Genomic DNA, 20385 nt, shown 5'->3' on the forward strand with positions numbered 1-20385 from the left:
TTGGGTTCTCTTTTATAGTCTGCAGGCATTAAATGAAAGAAGTCAGTGTTCCAGCAGAAGGAGACAACGTTTCAGAAAAGGCATTGTAGCAAACCAAAAAAGAAATTTTAAGCGCAGCAGAGTAACCAGCGCACATACCTGTTAGCTCAGGTGAGTTTAAAAGGCTGCTGTTGATAACAAGGGCATTTGCTAAATAGATGGTGTGTGTGCAACAATATACTGAAAGGTCAATTATATTGTGCAGCTTATCTCACCACCTGTAGTTATTTAGGTGAAAGCTCCAAAATGCTTGCCTAATATGTCTGTTTATCCAAAAGGAAGTAAAAAGGGAGAGCTAGAAAGATAGCATTGCATCACATTACATGGCAATGCAATGCACAGTTGCTGAAGTTGAACCAAAATGAGCTTGTAATCTGGCTTCTGCAACTTTGAACATGAAAAATCCAATGAGGAGAAGAAAAGCAAAGCCAAAGAGTCCATCCCAAAATCCGACAAACAAGCAAAATGAACAAAAAACATTGAATTCAATTCTTTCTGATTTTAGAAACTGCATTAAAGAAGGGGTGCACCGGTCCTGGAGATACTGCAATACCAGGTCAATGCGTGGAGTGGACAGAGCAAGCTCTTTTTCCATCTCCCTGTTCTAAAAATCCATTTAATATATGGTCCCCAGATAGGGGACGTATCAGATATTAAACTGATAAGAACAGATACTACACTTGATCTTAGCCAAAAGGCCGAGAAGCGATAACCAGAATTGGTTTCAAACTACGGAGCCACCCAAGGATCCTAAAAAGTCCATTTGTGGAGATGAGCTCCTGGACTCCCGTTAAGAAGACATGTTGTCAACCTCTAGATCCCTTACATGCCTGCACTTTTCGGCTTGCTGCTGCTGCAATCCACGCGTTTTAGATCTGCATAACTCCACCTCTTTAAACACAGCACCTTCACCCCCTGCTGTTCCCACCCGCCTCAACACCGTTGGAAGGGAGGAGAACCAATTAAGGCGGGGGGTGGGGTGGAACGAGCAGCTGTCTACCCTTAGCAGGAGGGCTCCTGATTACATACCTCTCCTGCTGCTGCTGCTGCTGGCTGTCCAGCAGCAGACTGAAGGTGGCTGCTGCTGTGCACAGGTATATAAAGGCTCAGAGCCTATTATGACACGCGCAGCCAGCGTTCCATTGCCACATTCCATCTACTGCAGGCAGGATACCTGGCTGGCTGAATGTCGCTGAGAAGCTCACAGAGACCGCCATAAGCAACAGTTTAACAGAATGCCACAGACTAATCAACCAAACTTTTTGGGTTGGGTTCTCTTTTATAGTCTGCAGGCATTAAATGAAAGAAGTCAGTGTTCCAGCAGAAGGAGACAACGTTTCAGAAAAGGCATTGTAGCAAAACAAAAAAAAAAATTTAAGCGCAGCAGAGTAACCAGCGCACATACCTGTTAGCTCAGGTGAGTTTAAAAGGCTGCTGTTGATAACAAGGGCATTTGCTAAATAGATGGTGTGTGTGCAACAATATACTGAAAGGTCAATTATATTGTGCAGCTTATCTCACCACCTGTAGTTATTTAGGTGAAAGCTCCAAAATGCTTGCCTAATATGTCTGTTTATCCAAAAGGAAGTAAAAAGGGAGAGCTAGAAAGATAGCATTGCATCACATTACATGGCAATGCAATGCACAGTTGCTGAAGTTGAACCAAAATGAGCTTGTAATCTGGCTTCTGCAACTTTGAACATGAAAAATCCAATGAGGAGAAGAAAAGCAAAACCAAAGAGTCCATCCCAAAATCCGACAAACAAGCAAAATGAACAAAAAACATTGAATTCAATTCTTTCTGATTTTAGAAACTGCATTAAAGAAGGGGTGCACCGGTCCTGGAGATACTGCAATACCAGGTCAATGCGTGGAGTGGACAGAGCAAGCTCTTTTTCCATCTACCTGTTCTAAAAATCCATTTAATATATGGTCCCCAGATAGGGGACGTATCAGATATTAAACTGATAAGAACAGATACTACACTTGATCTTAGCCAAAAGGCCGAGAAACGATAACCAGAATTGGTTTCAAACTACGGAGCCACCCAAGGATCCTGAAAAGTCCATTTGTGGAGATGAGCTCCTGGACTCCCGTTAAGAAGACATGTTGTCAACCTCTAGATCCCTTACATGCCTGCACTTTTCGGCTTGCTGCTGCTGCAATCCACGCGTTTTAGATCTGCATAACTCCACCTCTTTAAACACAGCACCTTCACCCCCTGCTGTTCCCACCCGCCTCAACACCGTTGGAAGGGAGGAGAACCAATTAAGGCGGGGGGTGGGGTGGAACGAGCAGCTGTCTACCCTTAGCAGGAGGGCTCCTGATTACATACCTCTCCTGCTGCTGCTGCTGGCTGTCCAGCAGCAGACTGAAGGTGGCTGCTGCTGTGCACAGGTATATAAAGGCTCAGAGCCTATTATGACACGCGCAGCCAGCGTTCCATTGCCACATTCCATCTACTGCAGGCAGGATACCTGGCTGGCTGAATGTCGCTGAGAAGCTCACAGAGACCGCCATAAGCAACAGTTTAACAGAATGCCACAGACTAATCAACCAAACTTTTTGGGTTGGGTTCTCTTTTATAGTCTGCAGGCATTAAATGAAAGAAGTCAGTGTTCCAGCAGAAGGAGACAACGTTTCAGAAAAGGCATTGTAGCAAACCAAAAAAGAAATTTTAAGCGCAGCAGAGTAACCAGCGCACATACCTGTTAGCTCAGGTGAGTTTAAAAGGCTGCTGTTGATAACAAGGGCATTTGCTAAATAGATGGTGTGTGTGCAACAATATACTGAAAGGTCAATTATATTGTGCAGCTTATCTCACCACCTGTAGTTATTTAGGTGAAAGCTCCAAAATGCTTGCCTAATATGTCTGTTTATCCAAAAGGAAGTAAAAAGGGAGAGCTAGAAAGATAGCATTGCATCACATTACATGGCAATGCAATGCACAGTTGCTGAAGTTGAACCAAAATGAGCTTGTAATCTGGCTTCTGCAACTTTGAACATGAAAAATCCAATGAGGAGAAGAAAAGCAAAGCCAAAGAGTCCATCCCAAAATCCGACAAACAAGCAAAATGAACAAAAAACATTGAATTCAATTCTTTCTGATTTTAGAAACTGCATTAAAGAAGGGGTGCACCGGTCCTGGAGATACTGCAATACCAGGTCAATGCGTGGAGTGGACAGAGCAAGCTCTTTTTCCATCTCCCTGTTCTAAAAATCCATTTAATATATGGTCCCCAGATAGGGGACGTATCAGATATTAAACTGATAAGAACAGATACTACACTTGATCTTAGCCAAAAGGCCGAGAAGCGATAACCAGAATTGGTTTCAAACTACGGAGCCACCCAAGGATCCTGAAAAGTCCATTTGTGGAGATGAGCTCCTGGACTCCCGTTAAGAAGACATGTTGTCAACCTCTAGATCCCTTACATGCCTGCACTTTTCGGCTTGCTGCTGCTGCAATCCACGCGTTTTAGATCTGCATAACTCCACCTCTTTAAACACAGCACCTTCACCCCCTGCTGTTCCCACCCGCCTCAACACCGTTGGAAGGGAGGAGAACCAATTAAGGCGGGGGGTGGGGTGGAACGAGCAGCTGTCTACCCTTAGCAGGAGGGCTCCTGATTACATACCTCTCCTGCTGCTGCTGCTGCTGGCTGTCCAGCAGCAGACTGAAGGTGGCTGCTGCTGTGCACAGGTATATAAAGGCTCAGAGCCTATTATGACACGCGCAGCCAGCGTTCCATTGCCACATTCCATCTACTGCAGGCAGGATACCTGGCTGGCTGAATGTCGCTGAGAAGCTCACAGAGACCGCCATAAGCAACAGTTTAACAGAATGCCACAGACTAATCAACCAAACTTTTTGGGTTGGGTTCTCTTTTATAGTCTGCAGGCATTAAATGAAAGAAGTCAGTGTTCCAGCAGAAGGAGACAACGTTTCAGAAAAGGCATTGTAGCAAACCAAAAAAGAAATTTTAAGCGCAGCAGAGTAACCAGCGCACATACCTGTTAGCTCAGGTGAGTTTAAAAGGCTGCTGTTGATAACAAGGGCATTTGCTAAATAGATGGTGTGTGTGCAACAATATACTGAAAGGTCAATTATATTGTGCAGCTTATCTCACCACCTGTAGTTATTTAGGTGAAAGCTCCAAAATGCTTGCCTAATATGTCTGTTTATCCAAAAGGAAGTAAAAAGGGAGAGCTAGAAAGATAGCATTGCATCACATTACATGGCAATGCAATGCACAGTTGCTGAAGTTGAACCAAAATGAGCTTGTAATCTGGCTTCTGCAACTTTGAACATGAAAAATCCAATGAGGAGAAGAAAAGCAAAGCCAAAGAGTCCATCCCAAAATCCGACAAACAAGCAAAATGAACAAAAAACATTGAATTCAATTCTTTCTGATTTTAGAAACTGCATTAAAGAAGGGGTGCACCGGTCCTGGAGATACTGCAATACCAGGTCAATGCGTGGAGTGGACAGAGCAAGCTCTTTTTCCATCTCCCTGTTCTAAAAATCCATTTAATATATGGTCCCCAGATAGGGGACGTATCAGATATTAAACTGATAAGAACAGATACTACATTTGATCTTAGCCAAAAGGCCGAGAAGCGATAACCAGAATTGGTTTCAAACTACGGAGCCACCCAAGGATCCTGAAAAGTCCATTTGTGGAGATGAGCTCCTGGACTCCCGTTAAGAAGACATGTTGTCAACCTCTAGATCCCTTACATGCCTGCACTTTTCGGCTTGCTGCTGCTGCAATCCACGCGTTTTAGATCTGCATAACTCCACCTCTTTAAACACAGCACCTTCACCCCCTGCTGTTCCCACCCGCCTCAACACCGTTGGAAGGGAGGAGAACCAATTAAGGCGGGGGGTGGGGTGGAACGAGCAGCTGTCTACCCTTAGCAGGAGGGCTCCTGATTACATACCTCTCCTGCTGCTGCTGCTGCTGGCTGTCCAGCAGCAGACTGAAGGTGGCTGCTGCTGTGCACAGGTATATAAAGGCTCAGAGCCTATTATGACACGCGCAGCCAGCGTTCCATTGCCACATTCCATCTACTGCAGGCAGGATACCTGGCTGGCTGAATGTCGCTGAGAAGCTCACAGAGACCGCCATAAGCAACAGTTTAACAGAATGCCACAGACTAATCAACCAAACTTTTTGGGTTGGGTTCTCTTTTATAGTCTGCAGGCATTAAATGAAAGAAGTCAGTGTTCCAGCAGAAGGAGACAACGTTTCAGAAAAGGCATTGTAGCAAACCAAAAAAGAAATTTTAAGCACAGCAGAGTAACCAGCGCACATACCTGTTAGCTCAGGTGAGTTTAAAAGGCTGCTGTTGATAACAAGGGCATTTGCTAAATAGATGGTGTGTGTGCAACAATATACTGAAAGGTCAATTATATTGTGCAGCTTATCTCACCACCTGTAGTTATTTAGGTGAAAGCTCCAAAATGCTTGCCTAATATGTCTGTTTATCCAAAAGGAAGTAAAAAGGGAGAGCTAGAAAGATAGCATTGCATCACATTACATGGCAATGCAATGCACAGTTGCTGAAGTTGAACCAAAATGAGCTTGTAATCTGGCTTCTGCAACTTTGAACATGAAAAATCCAATGAGGAGAAGAAAAGCAAAGCCAAAGAGTCCATCCCAAAATCCGACAAACAAGCAAAATGAACAAAAAACATTGAATTCAATTCTTTCTGATTTTAGAAACTGCATTAAAGAAGGGGTGCACCGGTCCTGGAGATACTGCAATACCAGGTCAATGCGTGGAGTGGACAGAGCAAGCTCTTTTTCCATCTCCCTGTTCTAAAAATCCATTTAATATATGGTCCCCAGATAGGGGACGTATCAGATATTAAACTGATAAGAACAGATACTACACTTGATCTTAGCCAAAAGGCCGAGAAGCGATAACCAGAATTGGTTTCAAACTACGGAGCCACCCAAGGATCCTGAAAAGTCCATTTGTGGAGATGAGCTCCTGGACTCCCGTTAAGAAGACATGTTGTCAACCTCTAGATCCCTTACATGCCTGCACTTTTCGGCTTGCTGCTGCTGCAATCCACGCGTTTTAGATCTGCATAACTCCACCTCTTTAAACACAGCACCTTCACCCCCTGCTGTTCCCACCCGCCTCAACACCGTTGGAAGGGAGGAGAACCAATTAAGGCGGGGGGTGGGGTGGAACGAGCAGCTGTCTACCCTTAGCAGGAGGGCTCCTGATTACATACCTCTCCTGCTGCTGCTGCTGCTGGCTGTCCAGCAGCAGACTGAAGGTGGCTGCTGCTGTGCACAGGTATATAAAGGCTCAGAGCCTATTATGACACGCGCAGCCAGCGTTCCATTGCCACATTCCATCTACTGCAGGCAGGATACCTGGCTGGCTGAATGTCGCTGAGAAGCTCACAGAGACCGCCATAAGCAACAGTTTAACAGAATGCCACAGACTAATCAACCAAACTTTTTGGGTTGGGTTCTCTTTTATAGTCTGCAGGCATTAAATGAAAGAAGTCAGTGTTCCAGCAGAAGGAGACAACGTTTCAGAAAAGGCATTGTAGCAAACCAAAAAAGAAATTTTAAGCGCAGCAGAGTAACCAGCGCACATACCTGTTAGCTCAGGTGAGTTTAAAAGGCTGCTGTTGATAACAAGGGCATTTGCTAAATAGATGGTGTGTGTGCAACAATATACTGAAAGGTCAATTATATTGTGCAGCTTATCTCACCACCTGTAGTTATTTAGGTGAAAGCTCCAAAATGCTTGCCTAATATGTCTGTTTATCCAAAAGGAAGTAAAAAGGGAGAGCTAGAAAGATAGCATTGCATCACATTACATGGCAATGCAATGCACAGTTGCTGAAGTTGAACCAAAATGAGCTTGTAATCTGGCTTCTGCAACTTTGAACATGAAAAATCCAATGAGGAGAAGAAAAGCAAAGCCAAAGAGTCCATCCCAAAATCCGACAAACAAGCAAAATGAACAAAAAACATTGAATTCAATTCTTTCTGATTTTAGAAACTGCATTAAAGAAGGGGTGCACCGGTCCTGGAGATACTGCAATACCAGGTCAATGCGTGGAGTGGACAGAGCAAGCTCTTTTTCCATCTCCCTGTTCTAAAAATCCATTTAATATATGGTCCCCAGATAGGGGACGTATCAGATATTAAACTGATAAGAACAGATACTACACTTGATCTTAGCCAAAAGGCCGAGAAGCGATAACCAGAATTGGTTTCAAACTACGGAGCCACCCAAGGATCCTGAAAAGTCCATTTGTGGAGATGAGCTCCTGGACTCCCGTTAAGAAGACATGTTGTCAACCTCTAGATCCCTTACATGCCTGCACTTTTCGGCTTGCTGCTGCTGCAATCCACGCGTTTTAGATCTGCATAACTCCACCTCTTTAAACACAGCACCTTCACCCCCTGCTGTTTCCACCCGCCTCAACACCGTTGGAAGGGAGGAGAACCAATTAAGGCGGGGGGTGGGGTGGAACGAGCAGCTGTCTACCCTTAGCAGGAGGGCTCCTGATTACATACCTCTCCTGCTGCTGCTGCTGCTGGCTGTCCAGCAGCAGACTGAAGGTGGCTGCTGCTGTGCACAGGTATATAAAGGCTCAGAGCCTATTATGACACGCGCAGCCAGCGTTCCATTGCCACATTCCATCTACTGCAGGCAGGATACCTGGCTGGCTGAATGTCGCTGAGAAGCTCACAGAGACCGCCATAAGCAACAGTTTAACAGAATGCCACAGACTAATCAACCAAACTTTTTGGGTTGGGTTCTCTTTTATAGTCTGCAGGCATTAAATGAAAGAAGTCAGTGTTCCAGCAGAAGGAGACAACGTTTCAGAAAAGGCATTGTAGCAAACCAAAAAAGAAATTTTAAGCGCAGCAGAATAACCAGCGCACATACCTGTTAGCTCAGGTGAGTTTAAAAGGCTGCTGTTGATAACAAGGGCATTTGCTAAATAGATGGTGTGTGTGCAACAATATACTGAAAGGTCAATTATATTGTGCAGCTTATCTCACCACCTGTAGTTATTTAGGTGAAAGCTCCAAAATGCTTGCCTAATATGTCTGTTTATCCAAAAGGAAGTAAAAAGGGAGAGCTAGAAAGATAGCATTGCATCACATTACATGGCAATGCAATGCACAGTTGCTGAAGTTGAACCAAAATGAGCTTGTAATCTGGCTTCTGCAACTTTGAACATGAAAAATCCAATGAGGAGAAGAAAAGCAAAGCCAAAGAGTCCATCCCAAAATCCGACAAACAAGCAAAATGAACAAAAAACATTGAATTCAATTCTTTCTGATTTTAGAAACTGCATTAAAGAAGGGGTGCACCGGTCCTGGAGATACTGCAATACCAGGTCAATGCGTGGAGTGGACAGAGCAAGCTCTTTTTCCATCTCCCTGTTCTAAAAATCCATTTAATATATGGTCCCCAGATAGGGGACGTATCAGATATTAAACTGATAAGAACAGATACTACACTTGATCTTAGCCAAAAGGCCGAGAAGCGATAACCAGAATTGGTTTCAAACTACGGAGCCACCCAAGGATCCTGAAAAGTCCATTTGTGGAGATGAGCTCCTGGACTCCCGTTAAGAAGACATGTTGTCAACCTCTAGATCCCTTACATGCCTGCACTTTTCGGCTTGCTGCTGCTGCAATCCACGCGTTTTAGATCTGCATAACTCCACCTCTTTAAACACAGCACCTTCACCCCCTGCTGTTCCCACCCGCCTCAACACCGTTGGAAGGGAGGAGAACCAATTAAGGCGGGGGGTGGGGTGGAACGAGCAGCTGTCTACCCTTAGCAGGAGGGCTCCTGATTACATACCTCTCCTGCTGCTGCTGCTGCTGGCTGTCCAGCAGCAGACTGAAGGTGGCTGCTGCTGTGCACAGGTATATAAAGGCTCAGAGCCTATTATGACACGCGCAGCCAGCGTTCCATTGCCACATTCCATCTACTGCAGGCAGGATACCTGGCTGGCTGAATGTCGCTGAGAAGCTCACAGAGACCGCCATAAGCAACAGTTTAACAGAATGCCACAGACTAATCAACCAAACTTTTTGGGTTGGGTTCTCTTTTATAGTCTGCAGGCATTAAATGAAAGAAGTCAGTGTTCCAGCAGAAGGAGACAACGTTTCAGAAAAGGCATTGTAGCAAACCAAAAAAGAAATTTTAAGCGCAGCAGAGTAACCAGCGCACATACCTGTTAGCTCAGGTGAGTTTAAAAGGCTGCTGTTGATAACAAGGGCATTTGCTAAATAGATGGTGTGTGTGCAACAATATACTGAAAGGTCAATTATATTGTGCAGCTTATCTCACCACCTGTAGTTATTTAGGTGAAAGCTCCAAAATGCTTGCCTAATATGTCTGTTTATCCAAAAGGAAGTAAAAAGGGAGAGCTAGAAAGATAGCATTGCATCACATTACATGGCAATGCAATGCACAGTTGCTGAAGTTGAACCAAAATGAGCTTGTAATCTGGCTTCTGCAACTTTGAACATGAAAAATCCAATGAGGAGAAGAAAAGCAAAGCCAAAGAGTCCATCCCAAAATCCGACAAACAAGCAAAATGAACAAAAAACATTGAATTCAATTCTTTCTGATTTTAGAAACTGCATTAAAGAAGGGGTGCACCAGTCCTGGAGATACTGCAATACCAGGTCAATGCGTGGAGTGGACAGAGCAAGCTCTTTTTCCATCTCCCTGTTCTAAAAATCCATTTAATATATGGTCCCCAGATAGGGGACGTATCAGATATTAAACTGAGAAGAACAGATACTACACTTGATCTTAGCCAAAAGGCCGAGAAGCGATAACCAGAATTGGTTTCAAACTACGGAGCCACCCAAGGATCCTGAAAAGTCCATTTGTGGAGATGAGCTCCTGGACTCCCGTTAAGAAGACATGTTGTCAACCTCTAGATCCCTTACATGCCTGCACTTTTCGGCTTGCTGCTGCTGCAATCCACGCGTTTTAGATCTGCATAACTCCACCTCTTTAAACACAGCACCTTCACCCCCTGCTGTTCCCACCCGCCTCAACACCGTTGGAAGGGAGGAGAACCAATTAAGGCGGGGGGTGGGGTGGAACGAGCAGCTGTCTACCCTTAGCAGGAGGGCTCCTGATTACATACCTCTCCTGCTGCTGCTGCTGGCTGTCCAGCAGCAGACTGAAGGTGGCTGCTGCTGTGCACAGGTATATAAAGGCTCAGAGCCTATTATGACACGCGCAGCCAGCGTTCCATTGCCACATTCCATCTACTGCAGGCAGGATACCTGGCTGGCTGAATGTCGCTGAGAAGCTCACAGAGACCGCCATAAGCAACAGTTTAACAGAATGCCACAGACTAATCAACCAAACTTTTTGGGTTGGGTTCTCTTTTATAGTCTGCAGGCATTAAATGAAAGAAGTCAGTGTTCCAGCAGAAGGAGACAACGTTTCAGAAAAGGCATTGTAGCAAACCAAAAAAGAAATTTTAAGCGCAGCAGAGTAACCAGCGCACATACCTGTTAGCTCAGGTGAGTTTAAAAGGCTGCTGTTGATAACAAGGGCATTTGCTAAATAGATGGTGTGTGTGCAACAATATACTGAAAGGTCAATTATATTGTGCAGCTTATCTCACCACCTGTAGTTATTTAGGTGAAAGCTCCAAAATGCTTGCCTAATATGTCTGTTTATCCAAAAGGAAGTAAAAAGGGAGAGCTAGAAAGATAGCATTGCATCACATTACATGGCAATGCAATGCACAGTTGCTGAAGTTGAACCAAAATGAGCTTGTAATCTGGCTTCTGCAACTTTGAACATGAAAAATCCAATGAGGAGAAGAAAAGCAAAGCCAAAGAGTCCATCCCAAAATCCGACAAACAAGCAAAATGAACAAAAAACATTGAATTCAATTCTTTCTGATTTTAGAAACTGCATTAAAGAAGGGGTGCACCGGTCCTGGAGATACTGCAATACCAGGTCAATGCGTGGAGTGGACAGAGCAAGCTCTTTTTCCATCTCCCTGTTCTAAAAATCCATTTAATATATGGTCCCCAGATAGGGGACGTATCAGATATTAAACTGATAAGAACAGATACTACACTTGATCTTAGCCAAAAGGCCGAGAAGCGATAACCAGAATTGGTTTCAAACTACGGAGCCACCCAAGGATCCTGAAAAGTCCATTTGTGGAGATGAGCTCCTGGACTCCCGTTAAGAAGACATGTTGTCAACCTCTAGATCCCTTACATGCCTGCACTTTTCGGCTTGCTGCTGCTGCAATCCACGCGTTTTAGATCTGCATAACTCCACCTCTTTAAACACAGCACCTTCACCCCCTGCTGTTCCCACCCGCCTCAACACCGTTGGAAGGGAGGAGAACCAATTAAGGCGGGGGGTGGGGTGGAACGAGCAGCTGTCTACCCTTAGCAGGAGGGCTCCTGATTACATACCTCTCCTGCTGCTGCTGCTGCTGGCTGTCCAGCAGCAGACTGAAGGTGGCTGCTGCTGTGCACAGGTATATAAAGGCTCAGAGCCTATTATGACACGCGCAGCCAGCGTTCCATTGCCACATTCCATCTACTGCAGGCAGGATACCTGGCTGGCTGAATGTCGCTGAGAAGCTCACAGAGACCGCCATAAGCAACAGTTTAACAGAATGCCACAGACTAATCAACCAAACTTTTTGGGTTGGGTTCTCTTTTATAGTCTGCAGGCATTAAATGAAAGAAGTCAGTGTTCCAGCAGAAGGAGACAACGTTTCAGAAAAGGCATTGTAGCAAACCAAAAAAGAAATTTTAAGCGCAGCAGAGTAACCAGCGCACATACCTGTTAGCTCAGGTGAGTTTAAAAGGCTGCTGTTGATAACAAGGGCATTTGCTAAATAGATGGTGTGTGTGCAACAATATACTGAAAGGTCAATTATATTGTGCAGCTTATCTCACCACCTGTAGTTATTTAGGTGAAAGCTCCAAAATGCTTGCCTAATATGTCTGTTTATCCAAAAGGAAGTAAAAAGGGAGAGCTAGAAAGATAGCATTGCATCACATTACATGGCAATGCAATGCACAGTTGCTGAAGTTGAACCAAAATGAGCTTGTAATCTGGCTTCTGCAACTTTGAACATGAAAAATCCAATGAGGAGAAGAAAAGCAAAGCCAAAGAGTCCATCCCAAAATCCGACAAACAAGCAAAATGAACAAAAAACATTGAATTCAATTCTTTCTGATTTTAGAAATTGCATTAAAGAAGGGGTGCACCGGTCCTGGAGATACTGCAATACCAGGTCAATGCGTGGAGTGGACAGAGCAAGCTCTTTTTCAATCTCCCTGTTCTAAAAATCCATTTAATATATGGTCCCCAGATAGGGGACGTATCAGATATTAAACTGATAAGAACAGATACTACACTTGATCTTAGCCAAAAGGCCGAGAAGCGATAACCAGAATTGGTTTCAAACTACGGAGCCACCCAAGGATCCTGAAAAGTCCATTTGTGGAGATGAGCTCCTGGACTCCCGTTAAGAAGACATGTTGTCAACCTCTAGATCCCTTACATGCCTGCACTTTTCGGCTTGCTGCTGCTGCAATCCACGCGTTTTAGATCTGCATAACTCCACCTCTTTAAACACAGCACCTTCACCCCCTGCTGTTCCCACCCGCCTCAACACCGTTGGAAGGGAGGAGAACCAATTAAGGCGGGGGGTGGGGTGGAACGAGCAGCTGTCTACTCTTAGCAGGAGGGCTCCTGATTACATACCTCTCCTGCTGCTGCTGCTGCTGGCTGTCCAGCAGCAGACTGAAGGTGGCTGCTGCTGTGCACAGGTATATAAAGGCTCAGAGCCTATTATGACACGCGCAGCCAGCGTTCCATTGCCACATTCCATCTACTGCAGGCAAGATACCTGGCTGGCTGAATGTCGCTGAGAAGCTCACAGAGACCGCCATAAGCAACAGTTTAACAGAATGCCACAGACTAATCAACCAAACTTTTTGGGTTGGGTTCTCTTTTATAGTCTGCAGGCATTAAATGAAAGAAGTCAGTGTTCCAGCAGAAGGAGACAACGTTTCAGAAAAGGCATTGTAGCAAACCAAAAAAGAAATTTTAAGCGCAGCAGAGTAACCAGCGCACATACCTGTTAGCTCAGGTGAGTTTAAAAGGCTGCTGTTGATAACAAGGGCATTTGCTAAATAGATGGTGTGTGTGCAACAATATACTGAAAGGTCAATTATATTGTGCAGCTTATCTCACCACCTGTAGTTATTTAGGTGAAAGCTCCAAAATGCTTGCCTAATATGTCTGTTTATCCAAAAGGAAGTAAAAAGGGAGAGCTAGAAAGATAGCATTGCATCACATTACATGGCAATGCAATGCACAGTTGCTGAAGTTGAACCAAAATGAGCTTGTAATCTGGCTTCTGCAACTTTGAACATGAAAAATCCAATGAGGAGAAGAAAAGCAAAGCCAAAGAGTCCATCCCAAAATCCGACAAACAAGCAAAATGAACAAAAAACATTGAATTCAATTCTTTCTGATTTTAGAAACTGCATTAAAGAAGGGGTGCACCGGTCCTGGAGATACTGCAATACCAGGTCAATGCGTGGAGTGGACAGAGCAAGCTCTTTTTCCATCTCCCTGTTCTAAAAATCCATTTAATATATGGTCCCCAGATAGGGGACGTATCAGATATTAAACTGATAAGAACAGATACTACACTTGATCTTAGCCAAAAGGCCGAGAAGCGATAACCAGAATTGGTTTCAAACTACGGAGCCACCCAAGGATCCTGAAAAGTCCATTTGTGGAGATGAGCTCCTGGACTCCCGTTAAGAAGACATGTTGTCAACCTCTAGATCCCTTACATGCCTGCACTTTTCGGCTTGCTGCTGCTGCAATCCACGCGTTTTAGATCTGCATAACTCCACCTCTTTAAACACAGCACCTTCACCCCCTGCTGTTCCCACCCGCCTCAACACCGTTGGAAGGGAGGAGAACCAATTAAGGCGGGGGGTGGGGTGGAACGAGCAGCTGTCTACCCTTAGCAGGAGGGCTCCTGATTACATACCTCTCCTGCTGCTGCTGCTGCTGGCTGTCCAGCAGCAGACTGAAGGTGGCTGCTGCTGTGCACAGGTATATAAAGGCTCAGAGCCTATTATGACACGCGCAGCCAGCGTTCCATTGCCACATTCCATCTACTGCAGGCAGGATACCTGGCTGGCTGAATGTCGCTGAGAAGCTCACAGAGACCGCCATAAGCAACAGTTTAACAGAATGCCACAGACTAATCAACCAAACTTTTTGGGTTGGGTTCTCTTTTATAGTCTGCAGGCATTAAATGAAAGAAGTCAGTGTTCCAGCAGAAGGAGACAACGTTTCAGAAAAGGCATTGTAGCAAACCAAAAAAGAAATTTTAAGCGCAGCAGAGTAACCAGCGCACATACCTGTTAGCTCAGGTGAGTTTAAAAGGCTGCTGTTGATAACAAGGGCATTTGCTAAATAGATGGTGTGTGTGCAACAATATACTGAAAGGTCAATTATATTGTGCAGCTTATCTCACCACCTGTAGTTATTTAGGTGAAAGCTCCAAAATGCTTGCCTAATATGTCTGTTTATCCAAAAGGAAGTAAAAAGGGAGAGCTAGAAAGATAGCATTGCATCACATTACATGGCAATGCAATGCACAGTTGCTGAAGTTGAACCAAAATGAGCTTGTAATCTGGCTTCTGCAACTTTGAACATGAAAAATCCAATGAGGAGAAGAAAAGCAAAGCCAAAGAGTCCATCCCAAAATCCGACAAACAAGCAAAATGAACAAAAAACATTGAATTCAATTCTTTCTGATTTTAGAAACTGCATTAAAGAAGGGATGCACCGGTCCTGGAGATACTGCAATACCAGGTCAATGCGTGGAGTGGACAGAGCAAGCTCTTTTTCCATCTCCCTGTTCTAAAAATCCATTTAATATATGGTCCCCAGATAGGGGACGTATCAGATATTAAACTGATAAGAACAGATACTACACTTGATCTTAGCCAAAAGGCCGAGAAGCGATAACCAGAATTGGTTTCAAACTACGGAGCCACCCAAGGATCCTGAAAAGTCCATTTGTGGAGATGAGCTCCTGGACTCCCGTTAAGAAGACATGTTGTCAACCTCTAGATCCCTTACATGCCTGCACTTTTCGGCTTGCTGCTGCTGCAATCCACGCGTTTTAGATCTGCATAACTCCACCTCTTTAAACACAGCACCTTCACCCCCTGCTGTTCCCACCCGCCTCAACACCGTTGGAAGGGAGGAGAACCAATTAAGGCGGGGGGTGGGGTGGAACGAGCAGCTGTCTACCCTTAGCAGGAGGGCTCCTGATTACATACCTCTCCTGCTGCTGCTGCTGCTGGCTGTCCAGCAGCAGACTGAAGGTGGCTGCTGCTGTGCACAGGTATATAAAGGCTCAGAGCCTATTATGACACGCGCAGCCAGCGTTCCATTGCCACATTCCATCTACTGCAGGCAGGATACCTGGCTGGCTGAATGTCGCTGAGAAGCTCACAGAGACCGCCATAAGCAACAGTTTAACAGAATGCCACAGACTAATCAACCAAACTTTTTGGGTTGGGTTCTCTTTTATAGTCTGCAGGCATTAAATGAAAGAAGTCAGTGTTCCAGCAGAAGGAGACAACGTTTCAGAAAAGGCATTGTAGCAAACCAAAAAAGAAATTTTAAGCGCAGCAGAGTAACCAGCGCACATACCTGTTAGCTCAGGTGAGTTTAAAAGGCTGCTGTTGATAACAAGGGCATTTGCTAAATAGATGGTGTGTGTGCAACAATATACTGAAAGGTCAATTATATTGTGCAGCTTATCTCACCACCTGTAGTTATTTAGGTGAAAGCTCCAAAATGCTTGCCTAATATGTCTGTTTATCCAAAAGGAAGTAAAAAGGGAGAGCTAGAAAGATAGCATTGCATCACATTACATGGCAATGCAATGCACAGTTGCTGAAGTTGAACCAAAATGAGCTTGTAATCTGGCTTCTGCAACTTTGAACATGAAAAATCCAATGAGGAGAAGAAAAGCAAAGCCAAAGAGTCCATCCCAAAATCCGACAAACAAGCAAAATGAACAAAAAACATTGAATTCAATTCTTTCTGATTTTAGAAACTGCATTAAAGAAGGGGTGCACCGGTCCTGGAGATACTGCAATACCAGGTCAATGCGTGGAGTGGACAGAGCAAGCTCTTTTTCCATCTCCCTGTTCTAAAAATCCATTTAATATATGGTCCCCAGATAGGGGACGTATCAGATATTAAACTGATAAGAACAGATACTACACTTGATCTTAGCCAAAAGGCCGAGAAGCGATAACCAGAATTGGTTTCAAACTACGGAGCCACCCAAGGATCCTGAAAAGTCCATTTGTGGAGATGAGCTCCTGGACTCCCGTTAAGAAGACATGTTGTCAACCTCTAGATCCCTTACATGCCTGCACTTTTCGGCTTGCTGCTGCTGCAATCCACGCGTTTTAGATCTGCATAACTCCACCTCTTTAAACACAGCACCTTCACCCCCTGCTGTTCCCACCCGCCTCAACACCGTTGGAAGGGAGGAGAACCAATTAAGGCGGGGGGTGGGGTGGAACGAGCAGCTGTCTACCCTTAGCAGGAGGGCTCCTGATTACATACCTCTCCTGCTGCTGCTGCTGCTGGCTGTCCAGCAGCAGACTGAAGGTGGCTGCTGCTGTGCACAGGTATATAAAGGCTCAGAGCCTATTATGACACGCGCAGCCAGCGTTCCATTGCCACATTCCATCTACTGCAGGCAGGATACCTGGCTGGCTGAATGTCGCTGAGAAGCTCACAGAGACCGCCATAAGCAACAGTTTAACAGAATGCCACAGACTAATCAACCAAACTTTTTGGGTTGGGTTCTCTTTTATAGTCTGCAGGCATTAAATGAAAGAAGTCAGTGTTCCAGCAGAAGGAGACAACGTTTCAGAAAAGGCATTGTAGCAAACCAAAAAAGAAATTTTAAGCGCAGCAGAGTAACCAGCGCACATACCTGTTAGCTCAGGTGAGTTTAAAAGGCTGCTGTTGATAACAAGGGCATTTGCTAAATAGATGGTGTGTGTGCAACAATATACTGAAAGGTCAATTATATTGTGCAGCTTATCTCACCACCTGTAGTTATTTAGGTGAAAGCTCCAAAATGCTTGCCTAATATGTCTGTTTATCCAAAAGGAAGTAAAAAGGGAGAGCTAGAAAGATAGCATTGCATCACATTACATGGCAATGCAATGCACAGTTGCTGAAGTTGAACCAAAATGAGCTTGTAATCTGGCTTCTGCAACTTTGAACATGAAAAATCCAATGAGGAGAAGAAAAGCAAAGCCAAAGAGTCCATCCCAAAATCCGACAAACAAGCAAAATGAACAAAAAACATTGAATTCAATTCTTTCTGATTTTAGAAACTGCATTAAAGAAGGGGTGCACCGGTCCTGGGGATACTGCAATACCAGGTCAATGCGTGGAGTGGACAGAGCAAGCTCTTTTTCCATCTCCCTGTTCTAAAAATCCATTTAATATATGGTCCCCAGATAGGGGACGTATCAGATATTAAACTGATAAGAACAGATACTACACTTGATCTTAGCCAAAAGGCCGAGAAGCGATAACCAGAATTGGTTTCAAACTACGGAGCCACCCAAGGATCCTGAAAAGTCCATTTGTGGAGATGAGCTCCTGGACTCCCGTTAAGAAGACATGTTGTCAACCTCTAGATCCCTTACATGCCTGCACTTTTCGGCTTGCTGCTGCTGCAATCCACGCGTTTTAGATCTGCATAACTCCACCTCTTTAAACACAGCACCTTCACCCCCTGCTGTTCCCACCCGCCTCAACACCGTTGGAAGGGAGGAGAACCAATTAAGGCGGGGGGTGGGGTGGAACGAGCAGCTGTCTACCCTTAGCAGGAGGGCTCCTGATTACATACCTCTCCTGCTGCTGCTGCTGCTGGCTGTCCAGCAGCAGACTGAAGGTGGCTGCTGCTGTGCACAGGTATATAAAGGCTCAGAGCCTATTATGACACGCGCAGCCAGCGTTCCATTGCCACATTCCATCTACTGCAGGCAGGATACCTGGCTGGCTGAATGTCGCTGAGAAGCTCACAGAGACCGCCATAAGCAACAGTTTAACAGAATGCCACAGACTAATCAACCAAACTTTTTGGGTTGGGTTCTCTTTTATAGTCTGCAGGCATTAAATGAAAGAAGTCAGTGTTCCAGCAGAAGGAGACAACGTTTCAGAAAAGGCATTGTAGCAAACCAAAAAAGAAATTTTAAGCGCAGCAGAGTAACCAGCGCACATACCTGTTAGCTCAGGTGAGTTTAAAAGGCTGCTGTTGATAACAAGGGCATTTGCTAAATAGATGGTGTGTGTGCAACAATATACTGAAAGGTCAATTATATTGTGCAGCTTATCTCACCACCTGTAGTTATTTAGGTGAAAGCTCCAAAATGCTTGCCTAATATGTCTGTTTATCCAAAAGGAAGTAAAAAGGGAGAGCTAGAAAGATAGCATTGCATCACATTACATGGCAATGCAATGCACAGTTGCTGAAGTTGAACCAAAATGAGCTTGTAATCTGGCTTCTGCAACTTTGAACATGAAAAATCCAATGAGGAGAAGAAAAGCAAAGCCAAAGAGTCCATCCCAAAATCCGACAAACAAGCAAAATGAACAAAAAACATTGAATTCAATTCTTTCTGATTTTAGAAACTGCATTAAAGAAGGGATGCACCGGTCCTGGAGATACTGCAATACCAGGTCAATGCGTGGAGTGGACAGAGCAAGCTCTTTTTCCATCTCCCTGTTCTAAAAATCCATTTAATATATGGTCCCCAGATAGGGGACGTATCAGATATTAAACTGATAAGAACAGATACTACACTTGATCTTAGCCAAAAGGCCGAGAAGCGATAACCAGAATTGGTTTCAAACTACGGAGCCACCCTAGGATCTTGAAAAGTCCATTTGTGGAGATGAGCTCCTGGACTCCCGTTAAGAAGACATGTTGTCAACCTCTAGATCCCTTACATGCCTGCACTTTTCGGCTTGCTGCTGCTGCAATCCACGCGTTTTAGATCTGCATAACTCCACCTCTTTAAACACAGCACCTTCACCCCCTGCTGTTCCCACCCGCCTCAACACCGTTGGAAGGGAGGAGAACCAATTAAGGCGGGGGGTGGGGTGGAACGAGCAGCTGTCTACCCTTAGCAGGAGGGCTCCTGATTACATACCTCTCCTGCTGCTGCTGCTGCTGGCTGTCCAGCAGCAGACTGAAGGTGGCTGCTGCTGTGCACAGGTATATAAAGGCTCAGAGCCTATTATGACACGCGCAGCCAGCGTTCCATTGCCACATTCCATCTACTGCAGGCAGGATACCTGGCTGGCTGAATGTCGCTGAGAAGCTCACAGAGACCGCCATAAGCAACAGTTTAACAGAATGCCACAGACTAATCAACCAAACTTTTTGGGTTGGGTTCTCTTTTATAGTCTGCAGGCATTAAATGAAAGAAGTCAGTGTTCCAGCAGAAGGAGACAACGTTTCAGAAAAGGCATTGTAGCAAACCAAAAAAGAAATTTTAAGCGCAGCAGAGTAACCAGCGCACATACCTGTTAGCTCAGGTGAGTTTAAAAGGCTGCTGTTGATAACAAGGGCATTTGCTAAATAGATGGTGTGTGTGCAACAATATACTGAAAGGTCAATTATATTGTGCAGCTTATCTCACCACCTGTAGTTATTTAGGTGAAAGCTCCAAAATGCTTGCCTAATATGTCTGTTTATCCAAAAGGAAGTAAAAAGGGAGAGCTAGAAAGATAGCATTGCATCACATTACATGGCAATGCAATGCACAGTTGCTGAAGTTGAACCAAAATGAGCTTGTAATCTGGCTTCTGCAACTTTGAACATGAAAAATCCAATGAGGAGAAGAAAAGCAAAGCCAAAGAGTCCATCCCAAAATCCGACAAACAAGCAAAATGAACAAAAAACATTGAATTCAATTCTTTCTGATTTTAGAAACTGCATTAAAGAAGGGGTGCACCGGTCCTGGAGATACTGCAATACCAGGTCAATGCGTGGAGTGGACAGAGCAAGCTCTTTTTCCATCTCCCTGTTCTAAAAATCCATTTAATATATGGTCCCCAGATAGGGGACGTATCAGATATTAAACTGATAAGAACAGATACTACACTTGATCTTAGCCAAAAGGCCGAGAAGCGATAACCAGAATTGGTTTCAAACTACGGAGCCACCCAAGGATCCTGAAAAGTCCA

The 20385-nt window shown here is 44.7% G+C and overlaps 16 non-coding genes across 16 annotated transcripts; all 16 read right to left on the reverse strand.

Annotated features, from left to right (window-relative positions):
- Positions 1–558: 558 nt before the first annotated feature.
- LOC141179091 (U2 spliceosomal RNA) lies at positions 559–749 on the reverse strand. Its single transcript, XR_012255138.1, has one exon. It is a non-coding gene; the product is annotated as a U2 spliceosomal RNA (small nuclear RNA).
- Positions 750–1864: 1115 nt separating this feature from the next.
- On the reverse strand, positions 1865–2055 carry LOC141179622 (U2 spliceosomal RNA). Its single transcript, XR_012255620.1, has one exon. It is a non-coding gene; the product is annotated as a U2 spliceosomal RNA (small nuclear RNA).
- Positions 2056–3167: 1112 nt separating this feature from the next.
- LOC141179092 (U2 spliceosomal RNA) lies at positions 3168–3358 on the reverse strand. Its single transcript, XR_012255139.1, has one exon. It is a non-coding gene; the product is annotated as a U2 spliceosomal RNA (small nuclear RNA).
- Positions 3359–4473: 1115 nt separating this feature from the next.
- On the reverse strand, positions 4474–4664 carry LOC141179564 (U2 spliceosomal RNA). Its single transcript, XR_012255567.1, has one exon. It is a non-coding gene; the product is annotated as a U2 spliceosomal RNA (small nuclear RNA).
- Positions 4665–5779: 1115 nt separating this feature from the next.
- On the reverse strand, positions 5780–5970 carry LOC141179094 (U2 spliceosomal RNA). Its single transcript, XR_012255140.1, has one exon. It is a non-coding gene; the product is annotated as a U2 spliceosomal RNA (small nuclear RNA).
- Positions 5971–7085: 1115 nt separating this feature from the next.
- LOC141179095 (U2 spliceosomal RNA) lies at positions 7086–7276 on the reverse strand. Its single transcript, XR_012255141.1, has one exon. It is a non-coding gene; the product is annotated as a U2 spliceosomal RNA (small nuclear RNA).
- A 1115-nt stretch (positions 7277–8391) lies between these two features.
- On the reverse strand, positions 8392–8582 carry LOC141179096 (U2 spliceosomal RNA). Its single transcript, XR_012255142.1, has one exon. It is a non-coding gene; the product is annotated as a U2 spliceosomal RNA (small nuclear RNA).
- A 1115-nt stretch (positions 8583–9697) lies between these two features.
- Positions 9698–9888, reverse strand: LOC141179635 (U2 spliceosomal RNA). Its single transcript, XR_012255631.1, has one exon. It is a non-coding gene; the product is annotated as a U2 spliceosomal RNA (small nuclear RNA).
- A 1112-nt stretch (positions 9889–11000) lies between these two features.
- LOC141179097 (U2 spliceosomal RNA) lies at positions 11001–11191 on the reverse strand. The gene has a single exon (XR_012255143.1). It is a non-coding gene; the product is annotated as a U2 spliceosomal RNA (small nuclear RNA).
- Positions 11192–12306: 1115 nt separating this feature from the next.
- LOC141179524 (U2 spliceosomal RNA) lies at positions 12307–12497 on the reverse strand. The gene has a single exon (XR_012255531.1). It is a non-coding gene; the product is annotated as a U2 spliceosomal RNA (small nuclear RNA).
- A 1115-nt stretch (positions 12498–13612) lies between these two features.
- LOC141179098 (U2 spliceosomal RNA) lies at positions 13613–13803 on the reverse strand. Its single transcript, XR_012255144.1, has one exon. It is a non-coding gene; the product is annotated as a U2 spliceosomal RNA (small nuclear RNA).
- Positions 13804–14918: 1115 nt separating this feature from the next.
- Positions 14919–15109, reverse strand: LOC141179422 (U2 spliceosomal RNA). Its single transcript, XR_012255439.1, has one exon. It is a non-coding gene; the product is annotated as a U2 spliceosomal RNA (small nuclear RNA).
- Positions 15110–16224: 1115 nt separating this feature from the next.
- Positions 16225–16415, reverse strand: LOC141179099 (U2 spliceosomal RNA). The gene has a single exon (XR_012255145.1). It is a non-coding gene; the product is annotated as a U2 spliceosomal RNA (small nuclear RNA).
- Positions 16416–17530: 1115 nt separating this feature from the next.
- Positions 17531–17721, reverse strand: LOC141179454 (U2 spliceosomal RNA). The gene has a single exon (XR_012255468.1). It is a non-coding gene; the product is annotated as a U2 spliceosomal RNA (small nuclear RNA).
- Positions 17722–18836: 1115 nt separating this feature from the next.
- LOC141179423 (U2 spliceosomal RNA) lies at positions 18837–19027 on the reverse strand. Its single transcript, XR_012255440.1, has one exon. It is a non-coding gene; the product is annotated as a U2 spliceosomal RNA (small nuclear RNA).
- Positions 19028–20142: 1115 nt separating this feature from the next.
- LOC141179100 (U2 spliceosomal RNA) lies at positions 20143–20333 on the reverse strand. The gene has a single exon (XR_012255146.1). It is a non-coding gene; the product is annotated as a U2 spliceosomal RNA (small nuclear RNA).
- Positions 20334–20385: the final 52 nt, after the last annotated feature.

This window comes from Phyllobates terribilis, unplaced genomic scaffold (genome assembly GCF_046119375.1).
Source record: "Phyllobates terribilis strain yellow unplaced genomic scaffold, ASM4611937v1 Scaffold_30__1_contigs__length_15301838, whole genome shotgun sequence".
Taxonomy (NCBI): Eukaryota; Metazoa; Chordata; class Amphibia; order Anura; family Dendrobatidae; genus Phyllobates; species Phyllobates terribilis.